The sequence below is a fragment of the Giraffa tippelskirchi genome, chromosome 6 (assembly GCF_054371585.1).
Source record: "Giraffa tippelskirchi isolate mGirTip1 chromosome 6, T2T-mGirTip1v1.2.pri, whole genome shotgun sequence".
NCBI classification, from domain to species: domain Eukaryota; kingdom Metazoa; phylum Chordata; class Mammalia; order Artiodactyla; family Giraffidae; genus Giraffa; species Giraffa tippelskirchi.
Window position 1 is genome coordinate 156,198,285 of NC_137280.1, and position 14,920 is coordinate 156,213,204.

General features: G+C 39.3%; 1 non-coding gene across 1 annotated transcript; it reads left to right on the top strand.

Annotated features, from left to right (window-relative positions):
- Positions 1-11,100: 11,100 nt before the first annotated feature.
- Positions 11,101-11,172, top strand: TRNAY-AUA (transfer RNA tyrosine (anticodon AUA)). The gene has a single exon. It is a non-coding gene; the product is annotated as a tRNA-Tyr (tRNA).
- Positions 11,173-14,920: the final 3,748 nt, after the last annotated feature.

The window sequence follows — 14,920 nt, forward strand, 5'->3', positions numbered from 1 at the left end:
CCTAAAGAAACAGAAGATATTAAGAAGAGGTGGCAAGAATACACAGAAGAACTGTACAAAAAAGATCTTCACAACCCACATAATCATGATGGTGTGATCACTCACCTAGAGCCAGACATCCTGGAATGTGAAGTCAAGTGGGCCTTAGAAAGCATCACTACGAACAAAGCTAGTGGAGGTGATGGAATTCCAGTTGAGCTATTTCAAATCCTCAAAGGTGATGCTGTGAAAGTGCTGCACTCGATATGCCAGCAAATTTGGAAAACTCAGCAGTGGCCACAGGACTGGAAAAGTTTAGTTTCATTCCAATCCTAAAGAAAGGGAATGTCAAAGAATGCTCAAACTACTGTACAAAAAAAAAAAAAAAAAAAACTACTGTACAATTGCACTCATCTCACAGGCTAGTAAAGTAATGCTTAAAATTCTCCAAGGCAGGCTTCAGCAATACGTGAACCATGAACTTCCAGATGTTCAAGCTGGTTTTAGAAAGGCAGAGAAACCAGAGATCAAATTGCCAACATCCACTGGATCATTGAAAAAGAAGAGAGTTCCAGAAAAACATCTATTTCTGCTTTACTGACTATGCCAAAGCCTTTGACTGTGTGGATCACAATAAACTGTGGAAAATTCTTAAAGAAATGGGATATCAGACCACCTGATCTGCCTCTTGAGAAACCTGTATGTAGGTCAGGAAGCAACAGTTAGAACTGGATATGGAACACCAGACTGGTTCCAAATAGGAAAAGGAGTATGTCAAGGCTGTGTATTGTCACTCTGCTTATTTAACTTATATGCAGAGTACATCATGAGAAACGCTGGGCTGGAGGAAGCACAAGCTGGAATCAAGATTGCCAAGACAAATATCAATAACATCAGATATGCAGATGACACCACCCTTATGGCAGAAAGTGAAGAACTAAAGAGCCTCTTAATGAAAGTGAAAGAGGAGAGTGAAAGGGTTGGCTTAAAACTCAACATTCAGAAAACTAAGATCATGGCATCCGATCCCATCACTTCATGGCAAATAGATGGGGAAACAGTGGAAACAGTGTCAGACTTTATTTTTCTGGGCTCCAAAATCACTGCAGATGGTGTTGCAGCCATGAAATTAAAAGACACTTATTCCTTGGAAGGAAAGTTATGACCAACCTAGACAGCATATTGAAAAGCAGAGACATTACTTTGTCAACAAGGTCTATCTAGTCAAGGCTATGGTTTTTCCAGTAGTCATGTATAGATGTGAGAGCTGGACTATAAAGGAAGCTGAGTGCCAAAGAATTGATGCTTTTGAACTGTGGTGTTGGAGAAGACTCTTGAGAGTCCCTTGGACTGCAAGGAGATCCAACCAGTCCATCCTAATGGAGATCAGTCCTGGGTGTTCATTGGAAGGACTGATGTTGAAGCTGAAACTCCAATACTTTGGCCACCTGATGCAAGAGCTGACTCATTTGAAAAGACCCTGATGCTGGGAAAGATTGAGGGCAGGAGGAGAAGGGGACAGCAGAGGATGAGATGGTTGGATGACATCACCAACTCGATGGACATGGGTTTGGTTGGACTCAGGGAGTTGCTGATGGACAGGGAGGCTTGGCGTGTTCGGTTCATGGGGTCGCAGAGTTGGACAGGACTGAAGGACTGAACTGAACTCAACTGAATAGTCCACTGTATGTGTATCACACCTTCTGATAAAAACTTATCACAAGTTCTGATAAGAACTTACTTTTTTAGCATAGATTGTGTATAGTTCAGATAATCATTTAAGTTTGGCTCTTCAACAGAATAATTAGCTTTGTTTCTCTTAACTAAATTGGTCTGGTAATATACTATTTAAGTATGATTGTTAACAGATTCTCTTATTAATAGTGGAACACCACCTAAAGTAACACACCTATAAGATGTTTTCTCAATATGTTTACAAGTAATTAGAACTCAGTGTATACCTAAGTAGTAAGTTAACCTCACTGGAGAAAAGCAAAGAGAAATTATCTTAGTTATTCAGATTTAGATAATGGGTAAACTTTATTTCATATGACTTCTGATGAAATATGATTGATTAGAAGCATTTTTATCCTTCCCTCTTGTATTATCGATACATCAGACTAGAGCAATAAACTACTGTTAATGCAACATTTGATACAAGCAAGCAGAAGAAAGTATTATTGATGATATCAACAAGCTTTTTGAAGATTGAAAATATCTAGATTAGCAGCGGAAGCTGAGGAAGCTTAATATCAAGTGATTGCAAAAGAAAAAAAAACAAGTCCTTTAAACAGGTAACATGCTAAGGCTCAGGAATTAAGGGTATTAAGTATCCTTGAAAGTAAGGGATGGGGGAGTCATAAAAATCAGTTGAAAAATATAAGGGAAATTAGGTCCCCGATTTATTCCCACATCCCTTGCTGTGAGATAGCTATCTTCCATCCTTGTCACCATCGCTTCCTCATATTTGTAACAAGAGGTGGAGGAATTTACTAAACTATAAATCAGCCAGACCTAGGACTATCATGAATAACAAAGGACAGGGAAGTATGTTTTAGAAAAAATAGAGATGTTAACTAAAAGCCAACCTACTAAATGTCTGGTGGCTAGGGAGCCCCCTTCTGCTACAAATCTCCAAGAACACTTGAAGAGTTTTCAAAGTCCCACCTCAACCTCTCCCACTCTGCTGGACTCTCCTCTAACATGTACACACACACACACACACACACACACACACACACATTTTATCACAAAATAAATCAATATTTCAGTCTCTGGAGAATCTAAACATTATATTTATGTTCTGAAATTTGTCTATTATTCCAAAAAATAACTGGATTCCCACCAGCACACTCCATGGAAAAACTCACCACTTCACAAGTTCTACCAATGCACACAGAGCTTACAATCAATTATTTAACATCTCATTTAAATATGATGGGACTAGCAATAATCACCAGGCATTCTAGGAAGTAATGTAATATGAAAAATAAGAAGTGGGAGAGTGGGGAGGGAGAGAGAGAGGAAGAAATCATACAGTAAGGAAAAACAATAAGGAAATATTTAAAATGTATAAATTGCATAACCAGAGAAGATACTGATCATGAAATTTGAAAAAGATTGACAATGAAGAAAAATGAGAAAATAATGATCTCTCATATATTAAATCCATGACAGAGATACAACGTGCTGAGGCCCAAATTATAAGAAATTTAAATAATATGAAAGAAAAAGAGAAAGGAATTAAATTTAAAAAAAAATACCTATCGTATATGCTACTAAAAAGAATTCTAGGAACTGAGAGGAAAGAGACTAGAAGGGAGTAAATCAAATAAGAAAATTTCCTAGAACTCTGAACATAAGCATCCATGTTAAAATAAGTTATTGAGTATATGACCAATGAATTAACATATGCACATATAAAAATAAAAATAGCATGATTATGAACTTTCACAGCAACAGGGAAATTTTCAGAAAAAGAAGGAAGGGAAAAAAAAAGGTCAGTGAATAAGAACTGTACTTCAAAAGTTTGGAGGGAAACTAGTCCCACCCAACTTTTCCAAACTGATATCTCACTTAGGTACAAATTTGTTCGTTTGCTTATTTTTCTTTTTAATGGAATTTTCAGGTAATCTATATCTAAAAAACAAAAACAAAAACTTTGTGATATGTACCGTTTTTCTCTTAACAAACCAGAGACTGTGCTTTTTTCAAAATAAGGAATAAAATCAAGGAGAATAAGCCACGTGATACAGTATGCTGCTGCTGCTGCTGCTAAGTTGCTTCAGTCGTGTCCGACTCTGTGCGACCCCATAGACGGTAGACCACCAGGCTCCGCCGTCCCTGGGATTCTCCAGGCAAGAATACTGGAGTGGGTTGCCATTTCCCTCTCCAGTGGATGAAAGGGAAAAGTGAAAGTGAAGTCGCTCAGTCGTGTCCGACTCTTAGCGACCCCATGGACTGTAGCCCACCAGGCTCCTCTGTCCATGGGATTTTCCAGGCAAGAGTACTGGAGTGAGGTGCCATTGCCTTCTCCATGATACAGTATACAGAGGATCAAATAAGAAGAGTGACCAAGAAAATTCCCAGGATACTAGGCCAGATCAGAAGACAAAGTATTTCAGGAGAAAGAGCTCAAGGACCAGGTGAGAAGGAGTTTGGTAAAAATTACTAACTCTAGAAAACAACAAACAAATCAAAGAATATGTAACTGCACTTGACTCTCCACTGAAGAATATTTTCATAATCAAAATTATAAAAATTCATCAATTGTGCACTAGAAGGTAAGAAACTGGGAAATAATACAGAGGTTGAGCCCAAGAGGAAAAAATGACTTACAACAGAATGCTGCTGTTTTTCTATCATAAGGTTTAATTTCTTTGAGACAGTTACTCTAAATTAAAAAAGAATAAATTTGCAATCTTGGAAAATAAGGTATTTTGACTGCCCTCTTAATGAGTAAAACTAAAAATCTGGAAAATATTTTTAATAACATTTTTTAGAACAGTTTTAAGTTCATAGCAAAATTGTCTAGAAAGTACAGAGAGCTTCCATATACCCGCTTCCTTAAAAATCTGTGCTATACCTGAAAACATATATTTTTAAAATCTGTTTGAAGCTATCATAGAGTTAACAAGATAGTGAAAGATTAGTGAGCTATGATGTAGAAAAAGAGAAACCCAGAGAAGTGACTACAGCTTTGTGGTTGCTTTACCTATAGAAATATCTTTCTGGAAGGAGCAGCTGAGAGACTGAAAAGTTGAGCAGCATTTTTTAAAGCCCCCAGGGCACTGAGCCATGGACATTCAGCCCAGGGTCTACCAAGCGGAAAATAGAGTTGAGTGTAGACACCAGGAATATCAGTGAATCAGAACTATATTAGCCCTCACAAGAACTGTACCCAACCATTAAATCATACCTATTCAATTTCCAATCTGCTATCATTTTCTTTGTGTAAAATTTTTTTTTTAAATTGTTAAGGAGAATTCTTATGGCAATACATTCTCTCAACTCTTTTAGAATCTGAAAATGTCCTTATTTTACTTTTGAAAGATACTGTAATTAAGTGTAGAATTGATTTTTTTTTTCTTTAGCACTCACAATTGTTAGTTTTATTGTTTCTGGTGTGCATGGTTGCTGATGAAAAATCTAATGCATCATCCTCTTGAGAACTTTTCCTCAGTGCTCAACATATTATGAAGCCACTTACCTCTGATAAGAAAGCAAACTATTTTCAGCCTGTGTAAACTCTTGGAATTATTCTGTCTATTCTCAGCTTTTTATTTGTATTTTTTGAAACATGAAGAACTATATTATTTTATCTAAGTAACATAAATTATTACATTTGACACCCTTCCTCCTTTCTTCAAAAATTACTTCAATCTCTTTCTTTCTATACTTTTTCTCTGTGTTTATTTTTCCCTCTCCTCACCCCCTCCTCTTCCCACACAAATCTTTCTCTAACTAGCTTCTTTATCTCCACTTGGAAGGTAACCCATCCATCTTGTTTAAACAAAGGAATAATGACGAGGCTATCTCTGTAGTAGGCACTCTCACTGTATTTGTTCAGTCACAAGAGTTTTTTTCTAGAGTAACTTATATGTACAGAAGAAAAGCTTCAAGGCAGTGCTTCATAACTATAGTGGCTCATGGTGTTGGAACATTCAGGATCAGAAAATAAAAATAGTACTGTTTACCCTACTGCTGATAATTGGGCATATATTCAGTCCATGCTATATTGCAGATGTGCTATTTAAACCTGAAATGAAGGATGCTGGGCTTCCCTGGTACCTCAGTTGGTAGGGACTCCGCCTGAAATGCAGGAGACCCCAGTTCGTTTCCTGCATCAGGAAGATCCCCCAGGAGAAGGGATAGGCTACGCACTCCAGTATTCTTGGGCTTCCCTGGTTGCTCAGTCAGTAAAGAATCTGCCTGCAATGCGGGAGATCTGGGTTCGATCCCTGGGTTGAGAAGATCCCCTCGAGGAGGGCATGGCAACCCACTCCAGTATTCTTTCCTAGAGAATCCCCATGGACACAGGAGCCTGGTGGGCTGCAATCCATGGGTTTGCACAGAGTTGGACATGACTGAGTGACTAAGCACAGCATAGCACATGAAGGATGCTGAATAAAAGAGTGAGTAGGAAAACTATAAAATTCAAAAATATTAAAACAAAAGTATAGGAAATACATATATATGCATATGTATATATAATATGCTATCCAGTTACATACATGATTTTGACATCAGCGAAAAAGGGAAAAACTGTTGTCCTATGGAAAAGTTTTAAAAGTACTATTAAAAAATGGTAGGAGCAATATATTATCTAGCTCATCCTCATTAATTGTAGCAAAACAGGAAATCAGTTGTTTAGGGGGACATAGGTTGTTACTCATGAAGCAAAATTAACTCCAGGGGCACCCAATTGAGATTTCCTGATCTTCAGAACAAAAATTGGTGAGAATTTCAAATCTAAGAAATATTAACTTATAATATAAAAGAGATATACACAGATATTTGAATGTGTTTACATTTCCTCTTAAAAGATATGGTAAACTTTTTAACTGAAGTTTTTTGATGGTCATTAGGACATATATCCATAGAAATATGGTTTAATGTCTGCCTTTCTTTTTTATGGTCTTTTCAGGACTTCCTTGGTAGCTGGGCTGGTAAAGAATCCACCCTCAATTCAGGAGACCCTGGTTCGATTTCTGTGTTGGGAAGATCCCCTGGAGAAGGGATAGGCTACCCACTCCAGTATTCTTGTGCTTCCGTGGTGGCTCAGCTAATAAAGAATCTGCCTGCAATGCAGGAGACCTGGATTGGATCCCTGGGTTGGGAAGATCTCCCAGAGAAGGGAACAGCTACACACTCCAGTATTCTGGTCTGGAGAATTCTATGGACAATATAGTCCATGCGGTGGCAAAAACTCAGACACGACTGAGTGACTTTCTTTCACTGGGGGCTCAGTGGTAAAGAATCCATCTGCCAATGCAGGAGATGTAGGTTTGATCCCTGGATCAGGAAGATTTCCTGGAAAAGGAAATGACAACCCTCTCCAGTATTCTAACCTGGGGAATCCTATACACAGAGAAGCCTGGCAGCTACCATCCATGGGGTTGAAAAGAGTCAGGCATAACTTAGTAACTGCTGCTATTGCTGCTAAGTCGCTTCAGTCGTGTCTGACTTTGTGCGACCCCATACACGACAGCCCACCAGGCTCCGCCACCCCTGGGATTCTCCAGGCAAGAATACTGGAGTGGGTTGCCATTTCCTTCTCCAGTGGATGAAAGAGAAAAGTGAAAGTGAAGTCGCTCAGTCGTGTCTGATTCTTAGCGACCCCATGGACTGTAGCCTACCAGGATCCTCTGTCCATTGGATTTTCCAGGCAAGAGTACTGGAGTGGGGTGCCATTGCATTCTCTGAACTTAGTAATTAATCAACAACAAAATAATGTAGTTCTGAACAAAACGAAGACTGGGAGCTGACTATAGCTAAGATCATGAATTCCTTACTGCCAAATTCAGCCTTAAATTGAAGAAAGTAGGGAAAACCACTAGGCCATTCAGGTATGACTTAATCAAATCCCTTAAAATTATACAATGGAAGTAAGAAATAGATTCAAGGGACTAGATCTGATAGACAGAGAGTCTGATGAACTATGGACGGAGGTTTGTGACATTGTACATGAGACAGGAATCAAGACCATCCGTAAGTAAAAGGAATGCAAAAAAGCAAAATGGCTGTCTGAGGAGGCATTACAAATAGCTGTGAAAAGAAGAGAAGTGAAAAGCAAAGGAGAAAAGGAAAGATATACTCATTTTACTGCATAGTTCCAAAAAATAGCAAGGAGAGGTAAGAAAGCCTTCCTCAATGATCAGTGCAAAGGAAAAAAGGAAAGTAATAGAATGGGAAAGACTAGAGATCTCTTCAAGTAAACTAGAGATACCAAGGGAATATTTCATGCAAAGATGGGTACAATAAAGGACAGAAATGGTATGGATCTAACAGAAGCAGAAGATATTAAGAAGAGGTGTCAAGAATACAGAGAAGAAATATAAAAAATCTTCATGACCCAGATAATCACGATGGTGTGATCACTCAGCTAGAGCCAGACATCCTGGAATATGAAGTCAAGTGGGCTTTAGGAAGCAACTACAGACAAAGCTAGTGGAAGTGATGGAAAATTCGGTTGAGCTATTTCAAATCCTGAAAGATGATGCTGTGAAAGTGTAGCACTCAATACGCCAGCAAATTTGGAAAACTCAGCAGTGGCCACAGGACTGGAAAAGGTCACTTTTCATTCCAATCCCAAAGAAACAAATGTCAAAGAATGCTCGAAATACCACACAGTTGCACTGATCTCACAGACTAGTAAAGTAATGTACAAAATTCTCCAAGCCAAGCTTTAACGATACGTGAACCGTGAACTTCCATAATTTAAGCTGGACTTAGAAAAGTCAGAGGAACCAGAGATCAAATTGCCAACATCCGCTGGATCATCAAAAAAGCAAGAGAGTTCCAGGAAAACATCTATTTCTGCTTTATTGACTATGCCAAAGCCTTGACTATGTGGATCACAATAAACTGTGGAAAATTCTGAAAGAGAGAATACCAGACCACCTGACCTGCCTTGAGAAATCTGTATGCAGGTCAGGAAGCAACAGTTAGAACTGGACATGGAACAACAGACTGGTTCCAAGTCAGAAAAGGAGTACATCAAGGCTGTATATTGTCACCCTGCTTTTTTTAACGTATATGCAGAATACATCCTGAGAAACGCTGGGCTGGAGGAAGCACAAGCTAGAATCAAGATTGCCAGGAGAAATATCAATTACCTCAGATATGCAGATGACATCACCCTTATGGCAGAAAGTGAAGAACTAAAGAGCCTCTTGATGACAGTGAAAGAGGAGAGTGACAAAGTTGGCTTAAGGCTCAACATTCAGAAAACTAAGATCATGGCATCTGGTCCCATTACTTCTTGGCAAGTAGATGCAGAAACAGTGGAAACAGTGACAGACTATTTTTTTTCGGGCTCCAAAATCACTGCAGATGATGACTGCAGCCATGATATTAAAAGACGCTTACTCGTTGCAAGAAAAGTTATGGCCAACCTAAACAGCACATTAAACAAGCAGAGACATTACTTTGCCAACAAAGGTCCATCTAGTCAAGGCTATGGCTTTTCCAGTAGTCACATATGGATGTGAGAGTTGGACTAAAAAGAAAGCTGAATGCCAAAGAATTGATGCTTTTGAATTGTGGTGTTGGAGAGGACTCTTGAGAGTCCCTTGGACTGCAAGGAAATCCAACTAGTCCATCCTAAAGTAAATCAGTCCTGAATATTCATTGGAAGGACTGATGCTTAAGCTGAATCTCCAAGACTTTGGCCACCTGATGCAAAGAGCTGACTCTTTGAAAATACCCTGGTGCTGGGAAAGATTGAGGGCAGGAAGAGAGGCGGATAACAGAGGATGAGATGGTTGGATGGCATCACTGACTCAATGGATATGAGTTTGAGTAAACTCCAGTATTTGGTGATGGACAGGGAGGCCTGGCGTGCAGCAGTCCATGGGGTCGCCAAGGGTCGGAGATGAATGAGCAACTGAACTGAACTTACTGAACTTAACAAAAGCAAAGTCTATCACTGTATTTAAATGTGTTTTTTATGGAGTACAAACTGAATTTCATAGAAATATATCTCTAAATATACAGTAGGCTGTCCAAGATTTCAGATCAGCTCACATCAAATTCTGTCTAAATATTTTTTTTTTAACACAAACACCTAGGTTTCAATTTTCAGTGTTCTATATTCAGATTAATCATGAAATTGTGTGATATTATAAGAAAAAATAACATAAAAGAAAATAATATTATCCTTTCAATTTCTCTGGGTTTGTCTCACCATACATTACTCATTTAGTTGATACTTATTTCCAGAGTAACTAATTCAGGAGTAGCAGTCAGGGATCACATGCCCCAATACTTCACTATAAATTAGATCTCAATCCTGCTAAATGCTCATTATTTCTGTCTAATATTGTGCAAACTACCCAGCTTGCACAGAAGGTCAGAAAGCATTAAACCAAGTTCGGGTTTTGCACAAACAGAGTGAAATGTGGAATGACATAACACCTAACACAGTCAGCTGTGATTCAAGATAGCTGATGTCCAAGGGCAAAGTTATCAACTTGCTGAAATTGAACTAGGCTAAATCACTTTACTCCCTCTGAGGCAAGGAAACCAGCAAGGAGACTATAATTCAGTATCCCAAACATGGACATAAATGGACTCTACATGGAATTCTAACTTCAGACAAAATATCTGTAGGCAATAGCCAAGCATCCAAATGTCACTCTAGTGAATAAACAAAATTCAGTTTGAAAACTGAATCATATGGGAGGGGGTGGGGTATGATGGAAACGGTATTTCCTATAATATTTAATTTTATAATTTTTTAATTTTAAAATCATATACTTTTGCTTTATATATTTCCATGAGTGTAATCAGGTAATTTAGGCTGAGTGTTTATAGAGTGAATTTTTGAAATCTTTGAGATGCATATTCTAGTGAATGGAACTGAAAGAGAAATTTACTATGTAGAACAAAATGCATTTGCCTCAATATTTATTAATGACTCTCAGTTTGACAGGTATTAGCTTATTTATATTACAGGATTATTCACTATAAATGGTTAATTTTAAGTAGGTTAATAGAAGATTTTAAACTATGTGCCACCACCAAAGTATTACATCTGTGTTATTACACAGAACTCTTCAGCATTGTGGTATTTACCCTACTGGGAATTCATTTATGGTTACTAGGCAACATTTATGGATTTGAATGTTAAAATAGGTACGCTAAACAAAAACGCTACCTAAATAAGGTCATTAAAATAATATTGAATAGATTCGTATTACAACAATGCAATGAAAGTCCAGTTATTTGGCTTCACCAAAAATGGAATAAGTATTGTAAAATTATTGGCAGTTTGTAAAATATGTTTATCTAGATTCAATCAGAGTGCCAAATTTTTGTTACTACTAATGCAGAAGCTATTTCAGCAGGAAGTATATAAAAGTTGCTTAAATATTATACCTCATTATTTATATGGTGGCTTCCCTGGTGGCTCAGTCAGTAAAGCATCTGCCTATAAAGCAGGAGACCCGGGTTCGATCCCTGGGTCGGGAAGATCCTCTGGAGAAGGAAATGGCAACACATTCCAGTATTCTTGCCTGGAAATCCCATGGACGGAGGAGCCTGGCAAGCTACAGTCCATGGGGTCGCAAGGAGTAGGACATAACTGAGTGACTTCACTTTCATTTTCATTATTTATATAAAGAGTATACTTACTCCTTGTAGGAAGACAATGCATGTATCTCTCCCTCATGAGGTAAATGAGTTGCCTTAGGAACTGTTCTATCTCTTTTCCTAGATTCCATTGTAGTAGTTAGGATTTGATCAAAGCAAAACTCAGCATGTCACATGTTAAGTCTTATATGAGAAAAAAATGACTCAATGACAAAAAAGCTATAAGGGTTATAACCAGCATGTACCAGCAGGTGCCAAGAGAGTATGATTGATACAGGATCTTGAAGGTGTTTGATTAAGAGGGCCAGAACACAAATCTAAGGTAGAATTTATTAAAATTGGGGGCACTCTCTCAGGATATGAAATTTTACACCTTGGCAAGAACCCCATGTATGTGTGCTCAGTTACGTCCGACTCTTTGCAACTCCATGGACTGTAGCCCTCCAAGCTCCCCTGTCCATGGAATTTTCCAGGCAAAATATTGGAGCAAGTTGCCATTTCCTACTGCAGGTGATCTTCCTGACCCTGTCTTCTGCATTTGCAGGCAGATGCTTCAATACTGTGCCACCTGGGAAGCCTGGCAAGAACGCTAGGGGATGATAAACATCTTAGTGCTAGGTTCTCTTGCCTGGAAAATCCCATGGATGGAGGAGCCTGGTAGGCTGCAGTGTATGGGGTCGCGAAGAGTCAGACATGACTGAGCGACTTCACTTTCACTTTTCACTTTCATGCATTGGAGAAGGAAATGGCAACCCACTCCAGTGTTCTTGCTTGGAGAATCCCAGGGACAGCGGAGCCTGGCGGGCTGCCGTCTATGGGGTCGCACAGAGTCGGACACAACTGAAGTGACTTAGCAGCAGCAGCAGCAGCAGTGCTAGGTTGGCTTCTAGAGATGTAAAGAAAATAATAGCTTGTACTGAGCAAAACCAAAAGGCCTAAAATTTCAGGTGTAGGAAGGGATTATAATAATCAGGGAAGCAAGGATGCTGGAGTGGATATATTACATGAAGACAATTGTCCCACCAGATTTGTTTCATAGGAAGGCCCAGAGTACTCACCAGCCACCTAAGCAGTGGATCGCTGCTGCAGACCAGGGTGGTTTGTAGAAGAGGGTGATGTAGAGCTTCACCTCTTGATACCAATGGGGATGAGTGGCTCCAGACCAACGGGCATCAGGTGAAAGTGAAGTGAAAATCACTCAGTCGTGTCCGACTCTTTGTAACCCCATGGACTATACAGTCCATGAAATTCTCCAGGCCAGAATACTAGAGTGGGTAGCCTTTCCCTTCTCCAGGGGATCTTCCCAACCCAGGGATCAAACACAGGTCTCCCACATTTCAATCAGATTCTTTACCAGCTGAGCCACAAGTTTAAATTACAATAGCCAGGAGATCACAGTTAGCATAATGACCAACAAGTCAGGAGTGTGAGACAGAGAGGTCTGACCTACCAAGAGTTGTAAATACATTTTATAAAAACTAGCATCCTAAAGACAAAATAAATGGGAAACAAACTAGGAATCAAAAAAGCAAGAATAGACAAGCATGAAGCTGAAGGCAATGTCTCTATAAAAAGTCACAATTCCTTAGAAATTTCCCAGATATGAACCACTTTGCTCTCACATTGACTGAAGAGAAAACTGAATCCCCAGGACAAAGAACACTACTACTACATAACAAATGCACACAGCAATGGTTCCCCTTTATTTCTTGAGACTGCATGTAGGTGAAAAGGGGTTACTTTTTGAGGTATATTAGATACAGGAGCTGAGTTGATATTGATACCTGGAAAACTGGTCTGTCATTATAGCTTTCTGGTTAGACTGGAGGCTAAAAACTTGCTACTTAAAAAGTCTAGGTAGCAGGAATTACATTGATTCCACAGACTCACCTGGTCTCCTTTCATCAGGCAATTAATGTATAATTTGGATTGAGGTACTTAACAATTGAGGGCTTCCCAGGTGGCATCAGGGGTAAAGAATCCATCTGCCAAGCAGGAGATCTGGGTTCAATCCCTGGGTCAGGTAAATACCCTGGAGGAGGGCACGGCAACCCACTCCAGTATTCTTGCCTGGGGAATTCCATGGACAGAGCAGCCTGGCAGGCTACAGTCCATGGGGTCACAAAGAGTCAGACATGACTGGGCAACTTAGCACGCACGGACCTAACAATTGAAGTAAATCTCACTTACTTCATGGATCATGGTCTGTGTGAGGAGAGCTATCATAGTTGAGAAAGCAGAGTGGAAGTCTCAATGACTGATACCCCACAGAGACAAGTTAATAAGTCAAAGTCAATATTGCATCTTGGGAAGATGAGAGAGACTAGTGCTGCCTTTAAAGATCTAAAGGATGCAGTAGTAGTAGACCCTATTACATCTTTGTTTATGTTATCAATAGAATCCTTGCCAAAGCAGGTGGCAATCAGAGGGTGGTTGTAGACCATCAGAATCACAATGAAACAGTAGTACTTTCTGAGAGCATTTTACATGCTGGATATGTTACTGTTGCTGGAGATTAATGCAGCTTCTGGAACATGGTATACAAACATTGTTTTAGTACATGTGCACTTTTCTTTCACAACTGGGAAAATGGGTCAGAAAGTTACATTTATATGAAAGAACAAAAATATACACTTGCAGTTTTGCCTCAGGGCTATGTTAAGGTTCCCAAGCTGTATCTTGAAATAGTTAAAAGATATTAGAACCATCTGGACATCCAAAAGAATATCACATTGATTTATTCATTAATGACACCATACTGATAAATTTGGATAATCAAGAAGTATGTTGCATGCTGTAACTCTTGGTATGATATACACACTCCAGAGAGTTGGAAATAAACTCTGTAAAAATTTAAGAACTATCCACTTCAGTTAAGGTTGTAATGGACAATTAGTCCAGGCCACTCAGGACATCCCTCCAAAGTAAAAGAGAATTTGCCTCAATTTTCATACACTTCCACAAATAAAGAAGGACAATGAACTTTGGGGCTCTTTAGATTCTGGAGGAAACACATAACAATACTGAAATTATTGCTCTGGTATAGTGACAGACTGTGGTAGGTGCCACTGTCTTCCCTGGTAGCTCAGATGGTAAAGAATCTGCCTGCAAGGCAGGAGACCTGGGTTTGATCCCCAGGTCAGGAAGATTCCCTGGAGAAGAGAATGGTAACCCACTCCAGTATTCTCATCTGGAGAATTCCATGAACAGAGGAGGTTGTCAGGCTAAAGTCCATGGGGTCACAAAGAGTCAGATATGACAGAGCAATTAATACTACCACTACTACTATACACAGTAGTTAACACAAAAGATTGCCCTATTGAGTGGAGCCTGGAGAAGAGAAGGATTCTGTATCAGCTCAGTGTCCCAATTCTTGCTTCTGGGGTTAAAAAGAACCAACAAGCCTACTGTGATGGAGGTGTCAATGTGAAAACTGATGCCAAGTAGAGTTTACAGCAAACTCCAGTAGGAGAATCACAGCATAGGGTTCTGGGTTTTAGGCAGATTTGGCAGGTTTCCTTGCCATCTAACAGTAATTTCACACTTGATACAGCTCTTGGTGTATTTTGGGTCCTGTTAAAAATGAACATGTGACCATATGGCATGAAGTGTTCATGAGTTTTGAGCT